General features: G+C 30.8%; 2 pseudogenes; both read left to right on the top strand.

Annotated features, from left to right (window-relative positions):
- Window positions 1-2,630: 2,630 nt before the first annotated feature.
- Window positions 2,631-19,865, top strand: LOC125878252 (patatin-2-Kuras 1-like; annotated as a pseudogene).
- Window positions 19,866-20,667: 802 nt separating this feature from the next.
- LOC125841679 (uncharacterized) lies at window positions 20,668-23,640 on the top strand (annotated as a pseudogene).
- The last annotated feature ends 1,346 nt before the right edge of the window (window positions 23,641-24,986 follow it).

A 24,986-nucleotide genomic window follows, 5' to 3' on the forward strand; every position in this document is an offset into this window, starting at 1 on the left:
AAAAACGATTATTTTCAATATTTTCCCGTCGGCTAATTTGTAACAGCACTGTATAGATTACTAAAATAGTCATAACTTTTTACTCAGATATTGGATTGACGTGAAACTGGTGGGGTTGGAAAGTAGATTCAATTACCTTTAATTGGATAGGTTATGTCTCACGTAACTCTTAATATTCTAAGAGATATGGTCGTTTAAAGTTGACCTAAGCAAAATCTTACTTCAAAACTTGATGAAACTTCAAGAACACTTATCAAGAACTTAAATCCATAAATTTCAAGAACGAAATTACGCTGAATAAATTATGATTGGCATGTGGGTGAAAGAACCCAACACTATGGAAGCTTACATACCTCTTAGGGATTAAACTCATGGCGAAAATCCGCAACAAGATGCAAGAATCTCGACGAACGCTTTCATCCTTTTTCTTTTCTCCTCTTTTCTCTTCTTGAATTCTCAACTAAAACCCTAGGCATATTTTAGGATTATAAAACTGAACCTAATAGGATTAGACCCTTAAGATCTCACTAAAAACAAATTAAATCTGATTTGGTAAGGAAAAGACCAAAATACCCCTCTCTATTTTCGGCTAACCTTCCTTAACTAGTCAGCCTATCTTCAAAAGGTCATATCTCACTCATCCGACCTCGAAACTTAGGAAACTCAGCGGCGTTGGAAATATAATTTAAAGATCTTCGCTACGGTATCTGGTAGCACACCTAATTCATCCTGATCTAGGAATTATGGTCATTTGAAGTCGACCCAAAACTCATACTTAGCTTAACTTGCAAAATTCTAATTTAATTCTTTTTAGAACTCAAGGTGCTACATCTAATGACCTTAACACTTAAGAAATTTTAATTCCTCGGTAAAATCTCACTCACAACGATGAACGGTTCGAGTCTTAGTTCGAAAAAAATTTCTGGGGTGTTACAATTTCATTAGATTTTCTGTTTTTAATCTTTTGAAAAAAATAGTTTTCTTAGTTTTACTTTAAAAAATAAGTGGCGACTTTTAAAACTCGTTTCTTTTTCTTCTTTTTTTTAGATAAAACAATCATTTTTAGTTTTTAATTTTTTTACTATTAATTATATTCATTTCTCAAAGCATTGAATTTATTAGTAATTTATTAGTAATTTATTGATCATTAAAAAATGTGTCAAGTTAATACATTACAAATAAAAATAGTCAGAGGGTGTATCAATTTAGAAGTGCCAAGTTAATACTATACAAATAACTATTATAAATATAAGAGATTCTTGATCTTAGATATCCTAGATGAATGAGAGAAAAAAAATCGTACTATTTATTTTGATGCTAGTAATTTGATCTATCACATAAGGATATCAAGGTGAATTAACAGCATAATATAAGTGAAGTTAAATACACAAATAATATAACTTTTTTTTATCATTTGCACAAAATATTAAGAAGGTATGTTGACAATTAATCAGACGTCCTCAATATGTTTGGCCATTTTCTAAAATCAACTTATGGTGAAAAGTCTTTTTTTCAAAAAAGTATTTGTTGGTGAAAAATAATTTGTTTTTAATCAATAAATAAAAATGAACTTTTTTTCGGCAATTAATAATTGGTCAAACTTTTTGAAAGTATTTTTAAAGTGTATTTTTCTTTAAAGTGTTTCTTGGAAAAACTTATACTTTTTTAGTTTCGAAAACAACTTCAACTACTATGTATTACAAATAAACACTTATTCCCTCCCAAATATCTAGCCAAACACATCATTTTTAAAAATAAGCTTGGTCAACACTTTGACCAGCTAATACACTAAGTCAAATATCTTTTAAAAGTCAATTTGACAAACTTATATTATTAGAATTTGTTTGCACGAGATTATGATTTATGACTTATTGCTCAACAATATTAAGTTAGAAATTCTATTTATAGCTTTTGACTTATTTTTTGTCTGTTTGACTTAAAAGTCATAATTAAGAATTCTAACTTATGACTTTTGATAATTTTTTGTCTTTTTGACTTTAAAACAAATGTCTAATAATACTTTTATATTTATTCGAACACTACTAAAATACTTTCAAGTTATTTTAGCATTTAAAATAAATCAATCCAAATAAGCTTTTAGTCAAACGCCCTTAAAAATAGAAAAAAAAACAAGAGTAAGAAATAGAGAACATTAATTCATAGAGAGAAAGTAACAAGGTATAACCTTAAAATTGACCAAATGTGCACACATTTGTAATATATATATGGTAACACAAAACAAAAAATTAATTAGTAAAAAAATATCTAAGATTTAATATTGCATAGGCGTTTCAAACATCATATCACAATAATTTTTTGAACCTACTAAATCATCACACCATAGGATCACATTAGTTCATTTAACATGATATGATTAATTTTAATTTATCAAATTTAACCTATATAAAATATTAAAATATTTCGATCAAGTGGATTCATTTGAACCTCTTTGACCCTACATAGGTCTGACTCGGCTTACAAATATCATAATTGTGAGATTACTCTGCCAACAAATCTGATTACAAAAAGTAAATGATCATTCTGGACTTGAACCAAAGGCTTTTCATCCGATTATATAAACCCTCACTTGTTAGTTGATGCTTTTGTACTCCAAAAAAGATGGTCTAACAATGCCAACTAGAACATCATTTTTCATTATACTTGTTTTAGTAGTAACATCTCATGTGATGGGAGAAATGGTGACAATTCTTAGTGTTGATGGAGGAGGCATAAGAGGAATTATTCCGGCTACTATTCTTGCTTTTCTTGAAGACCAACTTCAGGTATCGACGTATCGTAACTATGTTTTTTTTTTCACGTATGTGTGGATGTGGCATTACTATATATTTTTTATATTTGAATTGTATTATTTTAATGATTATCATGTTGGGATCGAAATAACAAGATGACAAATCAATACTAATAATTGAAAATCTTTTATGACGATAAATCTATTATAAGGATCTCGTATGTCCACAACCCGATCTTCTGAGTGAAAGGTTATCTCACAATCCTTCATAAAAATCCTCTTTAAAGTCTATATCATGTAGTTTAATTAACAGTATTAATTGTCTTCCATGTTAGATTTGTCATTAGATTTTGTTACAGTGGCAGAGGCAGGAATTCTATCAAGGGGGTTCAAATAAAAAAAATGTTGTTGCCTGGAATCAAACCCGTGACCCAAAGCTCACATAGGCTGAATCTTGACCCCCATAAACCATTGAGCTACTCCTTTGACATATGTTCAGGGGGTTCAATTTTAAATATATACACATACACAAAAAAATTGATCTTATATATATAGTGTAATTTTTTTTCGAGGGGGGTCGGATGACCCCCCTGGACACACTATAGATCTGCCCCTACTTTGTTATGTGTTGAAAAAGACGTTATAGCAATCATCCTGAAAAAGATTATTTTTGAGTCAGGAATTGAATGGTAAAGATGCAAAGTTGTAGATTACTTTGATGTGATTGCTGGAACAAGTACAGGTGGAATACTAGCCACTATGATCACTGCTCCAAATGAGAATAATCTTCCCTTTTGTGCTGCCAAAGATATCGTATCCTTTTACTTTGAGCATGGCCCAAGGATTTTCCCACCTAGGTACATATAATTACTTTTACATACTATTTGACAATTTTATTCTAACTTTAACATTTATACATACATATATGTATTAAAATACATCCGATTATATGATATCTTAGCTTAAGATAAGAAGTTTCACATTGGTAAAACATAGATAAGATATTTGGTATATGATTAAGCAAGTCTTACAAACTAGTAATGTGTTTTAAAGTTGTCCGGACCTAAGTCAGAGCGGATAATATCAATAGCGGATTGGGCCGTCACAAATGATATCAGACTCAATCATGTGTCAGTTTTGTCGATGTGGCCCTGACTTCAACTGAGTTTAGGCAAATTTCGATAAGGCGGGAAAAACCGTAGTGCTGAGTCTAGAAAAATCTCATGCGGTGAGGTAAACCTTAGCAAGGACGTTGAGTCCATAAAAGGGGGTGTATGTTTCACCCCAACTTAAGATAAGAAAAGCTCAGCAAATAAGAAAAACTCAACAAGGACAATGAGTCCATAGAGGGGATGTATGTCACACCCAATTTAAGATAAAAAGTCTCACATCGACAAAATACAGAAAAGATATTGGTATATAAGTAAACAGGTTTTACCAACAAACTAACAATATCACTAACGGGCTAGGCTGTCACATATTATTTCCATTCTACAACATATGTGTATAGGTCAACCCCGTATCGAAATATGTTTTAATACAAAATTTTGGTTTCAATTGCAGTGCATTGCCTCCAATTTTTGCTCCAAAATATGATGGAAAATATCTTCACAAAGTTTTGCAAGATAAGTTGGGAGAGACTCGTTTGCATCAAGCTTTAACAAATGTTGTCATTCCAACCTTTGACATCAAGAAAAATCAACCAATAATATTCACTAAGTCCAAGGTAAATCTTTCAATATATTACATTAATTTATTAATCGATTTAAAATTTATTCGATTAAAATGAGTTGAGTTATAATGAATTAAAATATTTTTTCTAAAAACATTTCAACAAGATTGGGTCAACTTTTCTAGATCTACATGTCAGTTCAATTTTCTAATAGGATGAGTCAATAAATGAACGGATCAATGACCTGTCTAAATTTGAACGTACCGATCACGAGCAAATTATATTTTTATGAGCTGATTTTAGAAATAATTATCTAATTAGACACAAACTTATACACAGTTAGCCAATTCTCCTGAGTTGGATGCAAAGATGTGTGACATATGCTACAGCACGGCCGCAGCTCCAACATATTTTCCACCACATTATTTTGTCACTAATGATGCTAAAGTAAATCAAGGTGAGTTCAATCTTATTGATGGTAGTGTTGCTGCTACAAATTCGGTACGTAATTAGACATACTTCGCTATCATATATACTATTATTATCTGTACTTTCAAAATATTACGTATATTATCACTAATTAAGAGTTTCATACGTATCTTACACTTAGATACGTGTACTTTTTCTAGTTGCTACCATATGCATAAAAATAGGGAGAGAGGCAGGTGAGATTAGGTAGGGAGAGACGCGAGCGAGATTAGGTAGGGAGGGAAACGAGCGAGATTCGTATGTATCTCAGATATATGTGAATCACACTAGATACATGTATATGTATATTGTATCTAGAGTGATTCGCATGTATCTGGATTACCAGATACATGGGAGAGTGGCGAGGGAGGTGTGCGAGGTTTGCTATATATATGTATCTCTGATACATGTGAATTCACTTAGATTCAATGTATCTAAAACAAATTACACATAAATTTGACCCCATGTATTCGAAATACATGTATCTAGAGCAAAGACGGATCCACATGGTTTGGTGAGGGTGCACGTGCACCTGTTAACTTCGAAAAAATTCATATCTATATATGTATATCTATCTTTGATAAACTGGTATATTAACCGTACATCCATGAAAAACATATGAGTGTCTTTGTGCTGTTTGTACAAGCTTAGAAAATCACCCACAAGACCAGAGTTCAAATCAAACTAGTGTCTTAAACTAGTGAGACTAAGTATATCCTCATTAAAAACATGGCCTCTAGCTATCTATATGTTTGTTATATAATTAATGATGCAAATATGTTCTTACCAAGAATGAGAGTGTTACAAAGAGATCTGACATGACAGTAAATATACATACAGGCCTTAGTTGCACTTAGCGTGGTAACCAACCATTCGACGCAAGCGGATTGAGCATTGTCATCAATTAAATCAATGAACTACAATGAAATTTTGCTACTCTCATTAGGCATTGGCAATGCTGCAGATTTTTATACAACATATACAGCACAAGAAGCAACTAAATGGGGTGCTATGGAGTGGCTAATTCATAATAAACATTCAAGTCCTTTTCTACAAATTATGTCTTCAGCAAGTTCTTACATGAATGATAATTACATTGCTACTGTCTTACAAAATGCTCAAAAAAACTACCTTAGGATTCAAGTAAGACCATCTCACTTAATTATTTACTTTATCGATTACTAAATTACTCGTAACTAAGTCTGAAATAACTATATATGAGGGTGCAAGGGGGGTATATGTTTAATTAAATTCCTTACATTAGAAAAATTATTCTGTATATATAAGGTCAATACAATTTTTGTATATATAAATCCCCCGTCAAAAGTTATAATTCTATACCATCGTAGCCAATAAAATTTTGTGATAATTCATCGCTAAATAGGATAGATATCTAAAGTGTATACGAGGAATATAATGTGTATAACTAATATATATATACATGGTATAAATATTGAGTATATTTTGTATATGTTCTTAAATAATTAATTGTTCTTTATATATAATAAATAAATAAAAACAGGAAAATGCACTAACAGGTTCAACTACTGCAATGGATAATGCTACAGAGGCTAATATGAAATTATTGGTACAAGTTGGTGAAAATTTGTTGAAGAAACAAAACTCCAAAGAGGATCCTGAAACTAATGAAGAAGCTCTAAAGAGGTAATATACATATTATACACGGTCTAATCTTCAGAGTATGTTATTCGCATTTTTATTTTCAAAAATATTCGTTATATTATCTTTGTATTCTGTCAAATTAAGACACGTAAAATTAAATGAAGGGAATAGATGTAGACTTTTGCTTGTATAAGCTACATATTAGGGTTTTTTACTTTCTCAATAAATCTATTTTTAAATGCTAATTATAATTTTATTTATAATTAAATATTTGTGATTGCATGTGTCTTGTGTTATTGTAAAACTATTTAAATATTTAAACCTCAAAAATAGAGAAGAGATTAGGGATAAATTCCAATACAAATATACCTCTATCTATGTAATATGGTTCATATTTGTTTTGATTTAAGATTATCCTTCTATGGAAGAAAATAAATGTAGTTTATAGAGTGTTGTATAAGATTTGAATCTTCTATTTTTCTAAGCAAGAAAAAGAAATATATATATAATTTTCTGCTATGACATTTGAACTTACTTCGAGTAATCATGTAAGAAGGTAAATTGGAGATAAGTATTGAACTTACTTCGAGTAACCATGTAAGAAGGTAAAGTGTAGATAAGTAAATCAATATATGTCGATCATCAAAACCCCATGTAATCTTAAAGGTAGATACAAAGATCAAGATAGTTCCTAATTCCTTTATTTTTTTGTGATGACAAACTTCATACTTCTTCATGTCCACTTTTGTTAAATATTAAAGTAAAAAGTCTCATATTGGTGGTTAATGAGATGAATAGACTCCTTATAAGGCTTGAACAATCCTCCTCCTTTGAGATAGCTTTTGGGATGTGAGTTAGGCCCAAGACCTAATTTAACATGGTATCAGAGCATAGCTCATCTCGCCGAATCTTGGGGCCCCAAAAAATAAAAAATTACCCAAAATTTTCCTACGCACCAGATGCTAAGCATTGGGCGTGAAGTGAAGTGTTGAGGTGAAGTGTTAAAGATTAAAGCAAAAGGTCTCACATTGTTGGTTAATGAGATGAGTGAACTCCTTATAAGGATTGAACAATCTTCCTCCCTTCGAGCTAGCTTTTGGAGTGTAAATTATAGGACTTGACCAAACATCTCACGACACGAGCTGACGACAACTATGCAACACCTGTATGAAAGTAAGTTCCATCACATTAAGGACACGTTTTCTTATTCATATGTCAAGGGCTAGTAAGATTTTGCTCATTGTATCAAATTAAACCACATGCTCCACCGCTTATGCAGGGCCCCGTCCTATACTTTGCATTCAGATAGAACGCCTTAACTGAGTGGATGCACTAGATTTATGCTAAAAAGTACTAAGGAATCATCCAAAAAGTATGAACCTTTCTACACATGATGGCTACATGGTTTGTTGAGACTTGAGTTATTATGAACTCACGTCCCCATATCGGTGCTCAATACTACTCCCAAAATGTACTCAACTCATATGTTTTTAAAATAAAACTTTTTCTTTGGTTTGAGATAATTACTCAAAACTTAGCTTAAAAACTCTCTTGGAAATCGGTGTTTCCTTTCTTACTCAAATGTGAAAACATTTTAACTCTTGGGAATATTTAGTTCCCGTATAATCTTTGAAGAAATGAACTCTACTCTTACTCTTTACTCAACCCACTATTTAAGTCTTAAAACAAAGTTAAAACGTTTGTAAAAAACTTTTGAAAAACTCTATAACTTCTCTTGACTTGACTCTTAACTTTCCTTGGATTGAATTTATAGATTCAGGGATTGTGATTTGTGATAGGAAAGATCTCATGATGTTTAGAAGTGTTTTTAGATAGTTAAACATCAGAAACAATCAAGAAATCACTGTCTGGAAACAAGTCTGCGACGCAGAGATGCATTTAAATATTTGATCGCGAAATTTATTTTTGAAACAGAGGAGTCCGCATCTTCTCCACGACGCGGAGGTGATTTTTGTGCACTGGGGGAGCAAGTCTGCGACACGAACTTGCGTGCTGAAACCCGCTCGACTTTTTCCTTCTTCGTTTTCTCACCTCAAGTCGCCTAAATTCTATTCTATTTATCAATTCTTCTTTAGGTTTGGATACCCAGTATATGTACACATGATTCTAACTCCAAACAATTATAAAATCGACACGATTCCATCAAGAACTCAACAATCCCATCAAATCTTATGAACTAAAGCCAATTTCAAAAACATAATTCAAGAACATCATACTTTCGACTTTCTAGAACAAATTCCATTGAAACAAACATGTTTGGCGCGTGGGTGAACAAACACAATGCTATGAAAGTCTCACATACCTCGTAGGATTGAATCATTGGCGAACTCCACAACCAAAATTGCAAGAACTTAACGAATCTTGAACTTCTCTTCTCCTTTCTCCTCTTTTCTCTTTTCTCAAAGCCCTAACGTATTTCTTAATTGCAAAAATTGAACTAACTCAGTTTATACCCCACATAACTTACTAAATACGAAATAAATTAATTGGGTAGTTAAAAGACCATTATACCCTTCAAAAATCCGGTTTAGACTTTCCTTATCTAGACAACCCAACTTTAAATAGGCATATCTCCTTCATACGAACTCGAAATTGAGAAAACTCAGTGGCGTTGGAAAGATAATTAAAACATATTTCCTACGATATCTAGTAGAACACCTAACTCATCATGATCTAAGAGTTATGGTTGTTTAAAGTTCACCCAAAACTCAAACTTAAAATAACTCAACCAATTTTCCAAATTTTTCATTATTCCCAAAAATGACTCTTTCTAATTCTAGCTCTTTCTAGTTCCTTCAAATAGCGATATATTAAAATATCTCCCCCTTGGGAACATTCGTCCTCGAATGAGATTACTCTTAATAGGCTAAGGGTGTAACATCAATCATTTAGTTCCAACACCCAACAAGCAAATTTAACACATCAAGTATATAAATTAAAGAGTACTAAGAATGGAGATCATTCACATTTGGTAAACACAATCTACCTTGATACCTCAATACACCATCTCCCCCTTGTTCAAAAGCCATTACTTTTTGCTTATAAACATTTACCTTCAATTCAAGCAAAATAGGATCCTTGTCTTGCTTCTCTTTTACTTCTGACACTAATGATGATTCAGCCCCATTCATCACCACTACTCCTCATTCTGTGAAATCCATTAGTCGAACTCCTAAGCGTGCAAGTCTGTGCACATCATTTGCTAACTCTCTCTTTTCTTCCTCAAAATGGGCGTTACTACCCATGGACAACCTGCTCAAGGCATTTGCAATAACATTAACCTTACCTGGGTGATAAAGAATACTCATGTCATAATCTTTGAGTAACTCCAACCACCTCATTTGTCTGAGATTGAGCTTTTTCTGACTAAACACATACTGAAGACTCTTGTGATCGGTGAACACATCCACATGAACACCATAGAGATAATGACGCCATATTCTTAAAGCAAATACTACGGCAGCCAATTATAGATCATGGGTTGGGTAATTCATCTCATGAACTTTCAATTGTCTGGAAGCATAAGTTATAACCTTGCCATTCTGCAACAACACACAACCCAAACCAACTTTAGACGCATCACAATACACAATAAAACCTTGAGTACCTTCTGGTAAAGTCAAAACTAGGACAGTAGTCAACCTCTTTTTCAATTCTTGAAAGCTTTTCTCATAAGCTTCAGACCATTGAAACTTCATTATTTTCTGAGTCAACTGGGCCAAAGGGGACGAAATAGATGAGAACCCCTCAATGAATCTCCTATAATATCCAGCCAACCCCCAGAAACTCCTAATATCAGTTGGAGATGTGGGTCTACGCAAATTCTGCACTGCCTCTATCTTTTGAGTGTCAACTCTAATCCCGTCACCGAAAACAATATGGCCTAAGAATGTTACAAGCTCAAGACAAAACTCACATTTAGAGAACTTAGCATATAACTCCTTATCCTTTAGAGTTTGGAGAAATATTCTGAGATGGCTAGCATAATATTTCTTAGTCCTCGAATAGATTAGAAGGTCATCAATGAACACGATAACAAACATATCTAAATAAGGCTTGAATACTCTATTCATAAGGTCCATATGTCACGCCCCGAGCCTATACCCTGGGCGGGACTCGCACTCGAAAATCATTATTGGTCCCAAGCGAACCCTTGGCCTGGCTTAACTCTTAGCGGAAGACTTACTCATGATAAAATACTTTAAAAAGTAAACTGAACTGCTCAATAAATACTTAGAATGTATAAAGAACATTCACTAGCCAAAATGACACTCAAGTCTCAATCATTAAAACAGGAATGAAAAAACTCAAGAACTAACATCAACTACTGTTTATGAAGCATCTAACAACTGAGATGGACGTCGGGACAAGACCCACGACATCCTAATGAACTAAAATGATAAAGTAATGAAAAAGGGGATCCTCCGAAAGCAAGGAGTCTAACCAACAACTCTGAAGCTCAACTAGATCAATGATGCGCTGGATGCTGATCCTAGTTACCTGAATCTGCATCATAAGAAGATGCAGGCCAACTGGCATCAGTACATTGAATGTACGAGCATGCGAGGGGAATTCTAAACAAGATATAAGCTTGAAAGAAACTGAAAGAACATACCTGGGCTCAACTCAACTCATTTCAATATAAAGCAATAAAATAAATGCAATATAAAGAAAAGCTTTTAAAACAGGGATAACAACTCTATGTATTTAAAAATACAATAGTAACTCTGGATGTATTCAAAGATACAATATAAACTCTGAATGTATATAAAAATACAATTAACTCTGTGTATATAAGAATACAAAATGTGTTGTGAGAGTTTCTCTAACTGACAACCATCACTTACACTACAACAAATTAGAATATGAGGGACAAATAATTTCGCCAGCTATAAATCATGTTTCGTCACTAAAAACTTTGTGTGACGAAAAAAATTTCGTCAATCAGTCATCACTAAAAGTATACAAAGACGATTTAGTGCTTCGTCGCTAAAACTAATATATTAACTACAAAAAGAAAAATCGTCCCCAAATGCATAAACATTTGTGACGAATTTATTTGTCATAAAAAGTGTAACTTTTTTTGTAGTTAATAGTATGTTTTGTCACTAAAAAGGTTATTACTACCGACAAAACTATATCGTCGCTAATTATTTCGTTCAATCAGGGACGACATCAATTGTCTCTAAAGTTATATGTATTTCGTAGTTGAAAAAATATAATATCGTCACTAAAGACTATTTTTTATATACAAAAAAATATTTTGTCCTTAAATGTATAAATTAGGGACAAATTTATTATTATAAAAAAGGTTAATAATTTTGTGATTAAATCTATCATTTTGTCACTGAAAGTGTTGCTTTTACCGACAACATATATTGTCACTAAATATTATCATAAGTAGTGACAATAACAATTGTCACAAAATAAAAAAATTATTCATATTCAACAAAAAAGGGTACTACGTCAATACATTTTTTGTCACTGAAAGTAAACAAGTTGTGATGAATTAATTTATTTAATGACAAAAATATTTGTATCAAAATTCACCCATGATCATATAATAAAAATAACTAAAATTATACTAAAGAATAATATCTCATTACAAACTCCTTAAATAAAAGTAAAATATGTCCAATGACAAGAAAATCTAACTAAAATATATCAAATATTACTCCTAAACAAATACATATAAGTAAAAATTCCTTCCAAAGTATCAATAATGTGGTGACACATAGCTTACAATCAATGTTGCTTCAATTCTAATCTTTTATACCTGTAAAAAGAAAGAGAAAATAAAATAAAGATTTAAATTGAGATATTCCTATTAGAGTTAAAAGTAAAATATGTAACACAATTTGTCTTTGATATGTTGTAATGCCCAATTTTATAAGTAATTTTTAATTTACAATATAAATTTTATGTCACGATCCAAAAATAGACGTGATGGCACTCGTCTTATCCCACCAAGACAAGTTAGCCTAAAACTCAACCATTACAATAAAATGAGGAAATTTATAATTAACTCAAAAATATCCCCAAAATCTGGTTGTCACGTGTACAAGCCTCTAAAGTATTACAATTGATTCAAAAGAAAAACACAAGTCTCAAATGAACTTATTTCTAGAATAGAACAAGATCATAAATAGGAGTAAGAAGGTTCACTGAAATGACAAGCAGCTACCTCACAAACCTCCACAAGAAGCCTCAGACAAGGAGAAGAGAAAATATCACATAGGTCCGGGCTAGTAACCTACAAAAAAAAAATGTAGTAGCAAGGGGTGAGTACCAAACCACACAGTACTCAGCAAGTAAACCTCTAAACACAAGCTAAGGGGATAGAATATGGGTACTCCTTACACCCCAACCGAACCTCCACAACTACAACCTGCATAAAACCAGCCTAACCTAACAGTTCACAATTTACAAGCGCATATCTCAACAACAACATTCTAACAATCACATATTCTCAACAACCAGCTCAATAATCATCAATTACAACCGCCACAACTACAACTTGCTTAAAACCAATCCAACCTAACAGTTCATAATTCACATAACACACAGCTCAACAACAACACTCTAACAATTACATATCCTCAACAACAAGCTCAATATTCATCAATCAAAGTTCCACAGAAAGGCACTCACAAGATCAGCAAAACACAATATCAAGTTCACTAATGATAAATATGTTCAATGCAATGTAATGCAATGTCAAGTATAGTGATGCATGTCTGACCTATTGATACACACCCGCTGTCTCTCAGTCTGGGACCCATGGGGGACATATCTGTCCATGCATCCATCGCGGCGAGCGATACGACCCTCGATAATAGTAACCATCGCGGCGTGCGATACGTCCCTCTAAATATAGTATCCATCGTGGCGCGCGATACGTCCCTCGAAAAGGTACATCCTCTTTAATTTCTTATTCTTTCTCAATTCACATAACACTTGTCACAACCATGTCTTAGAACAATGCAAATGACATGTTCACACAAATAATGAGGAGATGACCATTTTCATAACATTGCACAATTCACACAACACAATCATGATACAACATCAACAATGATTCAACAAGCCTTTCAAACCATTATCAACACATCACACACAAACAATTAATCACACTGCATTTTATTACCCCTTTTTCATCCTTAGAATTAATCAATGTGGACAAGTCAACCCATCACCAAGTCTCATTACCCCCAAACACATATTACAAGGAAATACACGAATTCCATACACTTAACAAGGGTTTAGAAATCCACTTGCCTCAAGTAATCGAACAATCACTCCGGGACTTGAGTCTTTCCCTTTCGTTGAGCTTCCAAATCAATGCAAATCTAATCAAGTACATAATCACAAAAAGATTTTGAAACTAGCAACACCCATTTTACTATAGGTTAGCCTAGACCCAAAAACTCACTCAATTATAATCAACTTCCTAAATCTTGATTCCAATCAATAGGTCAAATCTCATATTTCCTAAATTTCTAGTCTAAGGTTAAGTCATAATTTCTCCAAACACTACAACCCTGAGAGTTTTCATATAATATAATATACCCAATATTCAATTTCACATCTTAATATATCAAAACTTGAATCATAATGTGATAACTAGATATTAACTAATGTCAAATATTAGTGATGTGCCTCAAAGCAATTTGCAGATTAACATATTTCTAATGTTCAGCTATAAACATTAATTCACTAAACTATTAGCTCCACAATCACGTCCAATGATTAAGCCATCATTGTCCAATGATTAGGTCTCATTGGACAATGATTAGGCATTAGAAATCAACCATATTCTTACCCCAACTTCAATACATACGCCACTGACTTCGTTTCAACTTTTCCTATGCAATTTTCTTATTTTCTTTCACAACCAACATTGCAGTAATAATCATTAAAATACGACATAAGCCAATAAAAATGTCAAACCTATATTCGTTCATCAATTGGTATCAATATATAATAACTTGTCACTCACATTTTGTCCCCTTAAGACCCAATTCTAACAGCATACACAATTAAGTGTTCACTCTTTTTCCTTCCACCATTAAGAAGATTGTCGCACTGACGCCACATGCATGTGATTATTAGTGGGAAATATTAGTTAACTAATGGGACAATTTAGTGTAAACTCTTTCACTAGAAATTATGTGCAAAACAACAATCATAAAAGCTCAGCCAAAATACTTACGTGAAGGAAGAGCACTCACTGCTCATTGATGCCGCTTAGGGTTTCTCCCTATTTTCTTTATTTTTCTTTTCTAAAATAATTAAAAAGGTTAAATCTCACTAATTTTATTTATATACATGGGTCAAGTGATTAAGGGTACCAAGTAAATTATGTACTTGACCCATTAACCCCCAACTAAATAAATAAATTATTTAACAAATATCCATCAACTAAATAACCGTAGTTAAACAAATAGTTCAAAATTCTTAACCAACTTCACAAACTGATCAAAAGTGACTCAGGGCAACTACCGATATGGGTAAAACGATAATGTTGTAAAAATTTCTAAAATGACTTTCCGGGTCATTACATTTTATCATTACAAATTTAACATAAGTGAAAGTTTATGAAGTATATCATCACAACCTACTCTATATGGCAACATAAACTTCATCATTCATGAAACTGCTAACTATTAAAACATAATGTAAAAACTACAATCTAGTAAAATTATAAGTGCAAAATGAACAAAAGAACATAAAACCCCCACATAAAACCATAAAAATAGTACCAAGTACATATCTTTAACAATTGGTCTCCTAAATAAAGAAAAAATAAAAAAGAAGACTAAGTTGTGATTAGGCCTTTTAATGGTATAGTCTCCGGTCAATTACTGAACCACAGAGTGTGAAAAATGATAATAAAACATAGCCAATAAAAGTTAGATCTACATATTCATTAAAGATCAACTAGTGATTATGTGAATATAGGTTAAAGAATATGAAAGAATATGAATGTGGGAGTTGAGAAATGAAAGGAAGATGAAGAAGATAAAGAAGAAAAAAAGGAAGATTTTTTTCTCTTTTCTGTATCAGTCTGATTGAACCACCTGAAAATAAAGTTTTTTTTTTATGTTTCCTATTTTGATTCTTTTAATTTTTTTCCTTTTTAAAATTAATTAATTGTCTTGGAAGATGAAAAAAAAGAACCATCAAAATCGATGACTGAAAACCAGCAATGCAAATTGTCATGGGGTCCCCTTATAAGAATCTAGAAAAATATATAAAATCAATTACACTTCCACTATTTATTGATAATTGATACTCTATTGTTAAAGTAAAATTAAGCAAGTGTAAAACCTATAATGTAGCAATACTTTTCATTTCAAATTGATAGTCTTTTAAAAAAATATTTCTCACTTTTTTGCAACCTTTTAACTTTTTAAAGTGACAAAAATTAAAGATTTATCTATATATTTTATCGAAATGAGAATCAGATATATGTAATTTATGAAGCTTCAAATATGAAATAAGTGGATCTTCTTTGGTGTTTTTCATATAAAGAAAAAATGTTTTCAAAAATTTTAGTTAGGGCAAACATTCTAACTCTTAGGCATATTTTGTGAAAATACAGTTTAAAAAATATAGAATCTAAATCATTCAAGAATGTGTGTAACTTTCTTTTAAAATTGAAACTATTGTGAGATTTTGAATTATAATAGATTTTATATTTAATTATTTCTTGATCATTTAAAATTTAATTTTATTCTATTAATATCAAAATAAGATAGTAGAGATATTGATTTGGGTGGGGATGGGGAGGGTTTGGGCAAGGACGTGTGTGGTTTTCCCCCTTCTTTTTTTCTTTCTCTTCTTCTTTTATTCTTTTTATTTGTTAACAAAATTAATATAACGAAAAAATTATGTTTTGATTCAATAAGAACACAAAATAAAAATAAATTAAAATAATATTCTTTCCATACAAATCTTACACATGTTACATTAGTATGAACATGTTAGGAATTAAGAACACCTAAAATCATTTATTTTTTCTTTATTTTAGTCATTAAAATGAAAAGAAAAACCTACTAATTAAAATTAATATCTTACACAATAAATATTTGTTATTAATTATTCTCATCATTTTAGTTTGTTAAGCCATAAATACATGTATCATCGTAAGAGAATCAAAATATAAAAGCAAGAATAAACGTAGACAATAGTTTTACTTAAACATGAAATAAATCATGGGTTATTTAAACCTGAAATAAAATAAAATTTGATATAACAATTTCGCACTAAGTCTAATGATATAAAATATCTAAACATAAAGTTGATATGAAAGATTTGAACATTCTTCATATTATAACATCAACGAATATTAATGGTTTAAACACATACAAAATTTAACAATTTCAATATATTGCAACCAATGCTTGTATAATCATGACATTAAACTATATAAAAAGGATTAAGCGTTACCTCTTGTGAAAATTAATTCACAAAGAAAAGACCACAACCCACAAATTAGAAACCACAAATAAAAACTCCAAACTCAACTTTTCTTTTGTCGCTGAACAATTTTTGTTTTTTTTTTTTCGTTAGTATTGCTGGAAGGAAAGAGTGTTTGGTGTATGTTTTGGAATTTGGGTGTGTGAGTTTCTGTATGTTTTTTTTTATTGTTTTCTCTTCTTTTTTTTTATCTTTCTATAATTGTGTTTTGTGTATGTGTGTAGTGTGAGGAGGTAATGGGAGAAGTGGGGTGAGATCGATGTGGGTGAGTGGGGTAGAGTAGGATAGTATTAGCTTCTTTTTTATATATATTTTTTATAAATATAATATAATATAATATAATATAATATAATTAAAAAAAACATTTAGTAACAGTGGGTCCCATATGTTCCCTTAACAATATATCTAATGTTGATGAACAGTGTTTCTACTGTTGGTGTCGGGTTATGACGGCTCTATTGTAGAGGCGGCTTCACTGTTTGTCTTTTTCTTTTAATTTGTGGGAAATCTTCCACTTTTTTCAAAGTATCTTCTGATATAGTTCGGACGATCCCTGAGATGATCTTCTCCTTGTATTATTACTTTTACCTTTGCCTTTGGTAATCCAAGGAGGGTCCATCCTGCACACATAACATTTTACTTTATTCGGATATATCGTAATAATCACTGTAATAATTATCATTATCGATATCCTTGGGGTTATCCTATTCATAATCATATATAGAGAAATCTTCTCTAATAATATCATTAATAATTTTACATATTATAAATTCCTACAAGTGTCCATTGTGGCATATGGTCATGTATATTTTAATACTCAGCCTAATTTGCAATTATCTTTAACGGATGTTAATATTCTTGATGCTTTAACATTAAATGTTAAAACGCATGGTTATAATTATGTACCTGGATCTGAATAATATGTTTATCATATAGAATTTATTTTAAATTGTTATCTACGTGACAGGCACCTTGCTCGGGTAAAAGGATAGATCCTTCCATACAATCATAAAACTATATAAATTTGTATATATTTTGATTCGGATTTACAATATAATAAATATAATATAATTTAATTTAATTTAATTTAATTTAATTTAACAAAATATATTATAATTAAGTATCTAATAATAAATTAAGAAATGCTAGTTTATTTATTAACTTAAATAAAAAGACATTTTTTTATAAATTTATTTTCTTTAAAATTAATCTACATTAAAATGTGACTCTATTTTTTTTGTCATTTTCAAATATTTTAAAATAAATTTACGAAAGTAAGATACATACTTACATATTTAATTTAAATTTTAAAAAATATTTAAGTACTTAAAATGATATAAAACTTTAAATTCGGTCAAAATTTACGTGTCTACATCTTTGACAAAAGATAAATGTAATATTAGTTATAAATACCTATAAAAATAAATCAATAATCTATAATAATAATAATAATAATAATAATAAATAAAAATAAAAATCAATAAAGAAATTATATATACCTTGACGATTTGGTAAAACCTCTTCATATATTTTGATTTTACATCGTACTTGTTTATTTCTCAAATATTTATTTCGTATTTATGAAATTATTTGTATAAATCATCTCTCTAAAAGTGCAGATTTGTTATTTACATATGAAACAAAAATTAAATATAAATTAATTGTGAATAACAAATAATAATAACAAAACAATGATAACAAATAATAATAATAATAAAAATAATAAATAATTATAACAAATAATAATAACTAAAAACAATAATAACAAACAATAACAATAATAATGTCAATACTAACAATAATGATGATGATAATGATAATAATAATAATAATAATAATACTAATAATAATAATACTAATAATAATAATAATAATAATAATAATAATAATAATAACAACAACAACAACAATAATAACAACAAATTATAACACGGATAATAATAAAAATAATAATAACAATATTAATATTAACAACAACAATAGCAGCAACAACAGCAAATAGTAGAAACCAAACAACAATAATAATAATAATAAACTAGAAATAGCTGAACCAAATAATAATAAAAATTAAAAATTAAAAATAGTCTAACCAAATCAATATCAAATGGCATCATATTTATCACGAAAAGGTAAACCATCAAGATTTTTAAAGTTTTTAATATGCTTGGTAGAACCTTGCTAAAGCTTTTGTTTTGGTTCAAAACATTTGATTTTATGATAAGACATCTAAAATAATTTATTAAGAACAATTTATTTTCTACTGTTAAAACTAAAGCAATGTATATTTGAAAAGATAGGATTTTTCTCTTAATTGAATCACTTTGTTCGTGTAATAATAACTCTAGTATTGTTATTGAACCAATAGTAGCTTTCCTGTGGATTGTTCATCTACTAGGTGTTTGTGTCTATCGAAATATGCATGTCCTCAAAAAAAAAATTACTTTTAGATCGAAAAAAAAAACATAAAAATCGAACCAAACCGACGGTTATTTTTTTTATTTTTTTATTTGCCTTGATTTAAGAAATTTAAAAAACCGACTAGATCAGTTTGATGTTGATTTTAACCAATAACTAATCCGAGCCAAACTACAAACATTCCTATTCATATTACTATATCTCGTCAGCCAGTTGTATTACTCATATTAAATTTCTTATAAATCTATTTTATTGCTAACTAAAATAGTTTATTTCATTGTAGGTTTGGAAAATTGCTTTCTAATAGAAAGAAATTTTGAGCAAACAAAGCATCTTATTAATTCAAAGTCTCGGGTTGTAGTTGTAAATTTATTATGCTAAATAATAAGCTCTTGCAAAGTTTATGAGGGATAAATTTCATTAGAAATGTCTCTCTATGTAAATGTGTGTTTGGATTATGTAACCTTTTGGTTGTGTTTAATGTTTGAATAAATTATGGTGATTTTGTATTATGACATTCGAATCTTCTTTTCTATAGCAAAAAGGAAAAAAAATACTATTATTGTTTCAGTCACTTTTATTCGCCACTTATATACTAAAAATAAATATTTAATTTTATTTTAGAAAATTAAAAAGATGATTTATCTCAATTTTAACTCTCCATAGAAATTAACCAATAACAGCAGGTCACCAACTGGCCCAGTATGTACTATACCAATGGTTGCCATCTCTTTTGTAATTGATATGAATACAAATGTTTGGATCTTTAAAATAATTTGTTAAGAACTGTATCTCTTTATTTCTTTACTGTTAAAGTATGGTATATGAGTCGTACATTTTCTTTAATTCACGGTTGGTTTGTTTTATAAAATACAATAGTATTACATGTTCTACAAAGAGTGTACGAAATTGATCCTCTAGTGTCTTGCGTTGTTCTGTTCCATTTGTGTGTTTCATTATATTTTTAGAACATAGTTTTCTCAAGTCTTAATGTAAGTGTATGAGCAGTTATCTATTTGTGCCTAAGTGTGTGTTTGTTTAATTTGATTGATAATTACATTTAAATCAGTTTTCCGTCAGTCACTTACTAATTACTCTCTCTTCGTTTCTTGGCATGAACCCTTGAATGAGTCCATTGGACTCTTTCAATTTTTTCCGTGCATTTCACCTTTTGCCAAGGAGGCTCAATCTTACTCTTTTTGAGTCAAAACCAAAGTACGGGGCTGGAAAACAGCAAATGCCGGTGTTCGGAGAAAAATTAAAGGTTGTATACATTCCGTATACAACAGTATATGTGAAATATGCAGAATATACAGTGATATACAGCAGTGGTATACACTGTATACAGGCATGAAAATGGCTCAAAAGCCCTCCCGAAACTCCAGTTTTGTGTTGTATTATAATTGGGCCAAAGGCTTATTTATTTCCGGTATTATTTGCTAGTTTTAGGGCAAGTGAAAATTGGGTTAAAAGCCCAAAGAAAGGTCAACTTTTCATGTTAGTTTAGGATAGGTACAAATGGGAAAGAATTGGGTCAGATATAAATGGGCCAAAAGCCCAAAGTTGAATTTAGGCCCAAGTACCGGCCTAGGCGTATAGAAACTCGACTTGAGCCCAAGGATCGTTTTTTATATTGGAATGAGGATTTTATTTATTCTTTTAAAAATAAAGAGGTGGTGTGCTAAGCAATTTCAAATCTCATCACACATGTGGGGTCAGCCCAGGGACGGCTCAAACACATTGGTGGCCTAAGGCTAAAATCAAACTAGAGGACTTAAAAAAAAATTAAAAAATTAAAAAAAAATTATTTTAAATCTATTTTTCTAGTTTTTTGAGATGCAAAGTTGTTAATAATTTTTGTGTAGTCAATCTCGAATATAGCCAAACCACTTCTAAAATTTATCAAGAGCACCTTTTTAAGATTTTATCAAGTTATCGACTTTTCTTTTTCTTTTAAGTTTTGAATGACAGGATTCATATTTTCTAGTTGACATATTAAAATCTAACAAATATTTTATACACTAGTTACAATATCAAATAAAAAATATAATAAACATAAGACACAAAACAAAATAATACTAGAAATTAGAATGATATTACCGGATTCAAGAACTATGAAGACTTGATTTTCGAAAATGAATTGGGCTGCTGCAATATATTTTTCTCCAAATTTAAAATATAAACTATCAATAGAATAAGTAAATTCTTAAACTTTGAATAAGAGAGGGATATAAGATTAGAAAAGAGAAAGAGAGAAGAAATCGAAGAGAGGAAGAGAGGAGGATAGAATATATCAAAATAAAATTAGAAAAAGAATAAGGTAAAAAAAAAAAAAAAAGATAACTTGTACATTAAAAAAAAGTACACAACTTTTTATTGGAAAGGAAAAAAGTAATTGTCATATCTATCACTTCATTAATACCATTTGCATTTGCTATTTTAGTTCTAGTTTTTTTTTTTTTTTTTTAATCCTACCTAATTAACTAAAAAATGGGGCCCCAATAAAGGCCCAAGGACTTTTTTTTATATCTTACCAGCCGCCCCTGGGTCAGCCACAAAAATAAAGAATGGTTGGAACAGATCTATTATAATAAAGAGTGGTTGGAACGGATCTATTATATAATACTAATAAAAAATAGAAAAAGGAAAGTGAGTGAGGTGTGAGGAAGAGGATCTGTTTAATATCAGAGTCGATCATGTGTCAGTTTTGTCGATATGGCGCTGACTTCAATTGAGTTTAGGCAATTTTGATAAGGTGGAGAAAATCATAGTGCTGAGTCTAGAAAAATCTCATACAGTGTGGGATAAACCTCAGCAAGAACGTTGAGTCCATAGACGGGTGTATGTGACACCCCAACCTCAGCAAAAGAAAACCTCCCCTCAACAAGGACATTTACGATGCTAAACAATTTCAAGTCACATCACACATATATTATATACTAATAAGGAATAGAAAAAGGAAAGGTAAGCATCACTAACGACAGTTGCGGTGCAAAGAGAGTGAGGTAATAAACATCACTAATAGACTAACATGTGTAAGAGAATGTTATCTAATCAATTTATAAAATCCAAAGGACTTTGGTTCCCGAGACTCATAATAATAATAATATAGATATGGGTTCAACCAACAAGGTAAATAGTACTACCTTATAATTTAATAATCTAACACGTTTTTAATAATACACTTCAACTAATTCCACTTAATTTTAATCAAATTTTAAGTGGCTCTTTAATCAACAAAGAGTCACTTATTACAAGTTTTAATTAATTAATTATATATTTTTTTGAAATACCATTAATTAATTAGGTACAATATACTAACTACGTAGTAATAATGTGTCTAACGAATGTGCATTGCACGTGAATATCAAACCATGTATTACGTTAAAAATAATGTGAACATTATTAAATTAAAAAATTAAGTAAACAATTATAAAATGAAGGGAAAAGGGACAGTTTTACCTTCGAACTTTAATAAATGGTATATATATGCCCTTCGTTATACTTTGCGTCAACATAAGCCCCCGTCCAATTATAGGTACACATTTACCCCTCTCACTAACGGATCCCTATTTTTTTACACGTGTCTTAATCCTATTGAACTACCCGTTTGACCCCTTTTTTTAACCCATAACTTAACTATCTGCCCCATAATCCAATACCCACCCAATTTCCTCTAAAATGAATCATAATTAAAATACCTAAATTAATCCTATTGGTCCCCGCGCATCCCAAATTAACAGGTCCCCACGTCATCCCTTCTCGCTGACTCACAATCAGTGAACTCCGCAACCTTACTTCCCTTGTTCCCCATACCTTTGCACCCTTCTTCCCCATTACAGTATTTTGGTGGAAACGAACAGGGGCGACGACGATTTCGTCACTATTGATGGAGTTCGGGTTTTCGATCTGAATCTTTTTGTCGGGTCGAGATTTGTTGTTCATGGGTTAGATGGGATTCTTCTCACTGGATTCAACATGTATGAGGACACTCTGAGCCAGATGGGAAAAGGGTTTTTAGCGCCGGAGAAAGTGGAGCCCTTCGCTCATAAATCTGGCAGGCATTTTGCGTCGGCTGTGAAGAATGGGGGGTTTTCCAGAGTTATGAGGAAGCATCGGAAACTGCAGTATCGCTGGATTTGGAAGAGTAATTACAGTGTCCGGCGTAACGGCGGAGAAAATGATTTCTAGGGGCATTACTGTAAATCTCGACTTTCTACTGAGGTAAAATTGTCTTTTTTTTTAGGATATTCAATATTGTACATAAATGGAAAATAGTGAGAAATTATATTTTTTCTTTTACTCGAATATTCACAATTGTGAAATATCAATGAAAATGAATATAATTGTTCTGTAAATTTCTATTTTGGCGATGAGAAATTACTCTATTCTTTCACTTCATATTTGTTGTTTCGTATAATTTTCCACCATATATTTTTACGCATTAATATGAATAAATAATTCTTTAATTTCAACTTATCACAAAATTTTAAAAACACGTTTTTCATTTAAGTTACACAATTCAAAAATCGGGTGGGGACCAATAGTATTAATGTGGGTATTTTAATTATGATTCATTTTAGAGAAAATTGGGTGGGTATTGAGTTATGGGGCGGATAGTTGGGTTATGGGTCAAAAAAAGTGGTCAAATAGGTAGTTCACTAGGATTAAGACACGTGTAAAAAAATAGGGGTCCGTTAGTGAGAGGGGTATATGTGTACCTATAATTGGACGGTAGGGACTTATGTGGACGCAAAGTATAACGAAGGGCATGTACATACCATTTATTAAAGTTCGGGGGTAAATCCGTCCCTTGTCCCAAAAATGAATGATAAAGTATAAGTTCCTATGAATAATGGATGTAAGCTTTCTTATGATTACTACTGAAAGTTAGTCACTTTTAAAATCTTTTAGTTACACCTCCTCTTAAATATATTTTCTCCTCCCTCCCTGAAAGTGCATTACTTAGTTATTATTGTATTGTTGGAGTTTTTACTTTTAATACGATATAATATAAATAAATATTGATGTAAAATATAAAAGATATACTAAATTGGATATTTTTAGTTGGAGCAATATATTAATTAACATTCATATTAGGGAGTGTTCAAAATTTATTGAACTTTGAGATTGTCAACGTCTGAAAATCAGACGTGAGTTTTAAAGAATAGAAGAATAGAAAACATAAAAAAAACCGTAGTTTAAAAATGTGAAGAAACCCCTTCATATCTAGTTAACAAATGGTAGTATGAGAATGTGCATATTGTTTCGTATCATAAAAGTCACAACCATTTGGAAAGGGCACAACTCATCGGAAAAGTCAAAATTCTTTGGAAAAGTCATAACCATTCAATGTGAAATGGTGTCTTCTTTTAATATAATATAATGTAACATAAATTAATAAGTAAATATATAAAATATAGAAGAAATACTAAATTGGATCCTCTAAGAAGAACAACAACAATGAAAAACTTCAAAAAATTATAGTTTAAAAATTTGAGAAAACCCTTCTTTTTATAGCGCCAACAAAGGGCAGTGCATAAAAAAATGATTATT

This window comes from Solanum stenotomum, chromosome 10 (genome assembly GCF_019186545.1).
Source record: "Solanum stenotomum isolate F172 chromosome 10, ASM1918654v1, whole genome shotgun sequence".
Lineage (NCBI taxonomy): Eukaryota > Viridiplantae > Streptophyta > Magnoliopsida > Solanales > Solanaceae > Solanum > Solanum stenotomum.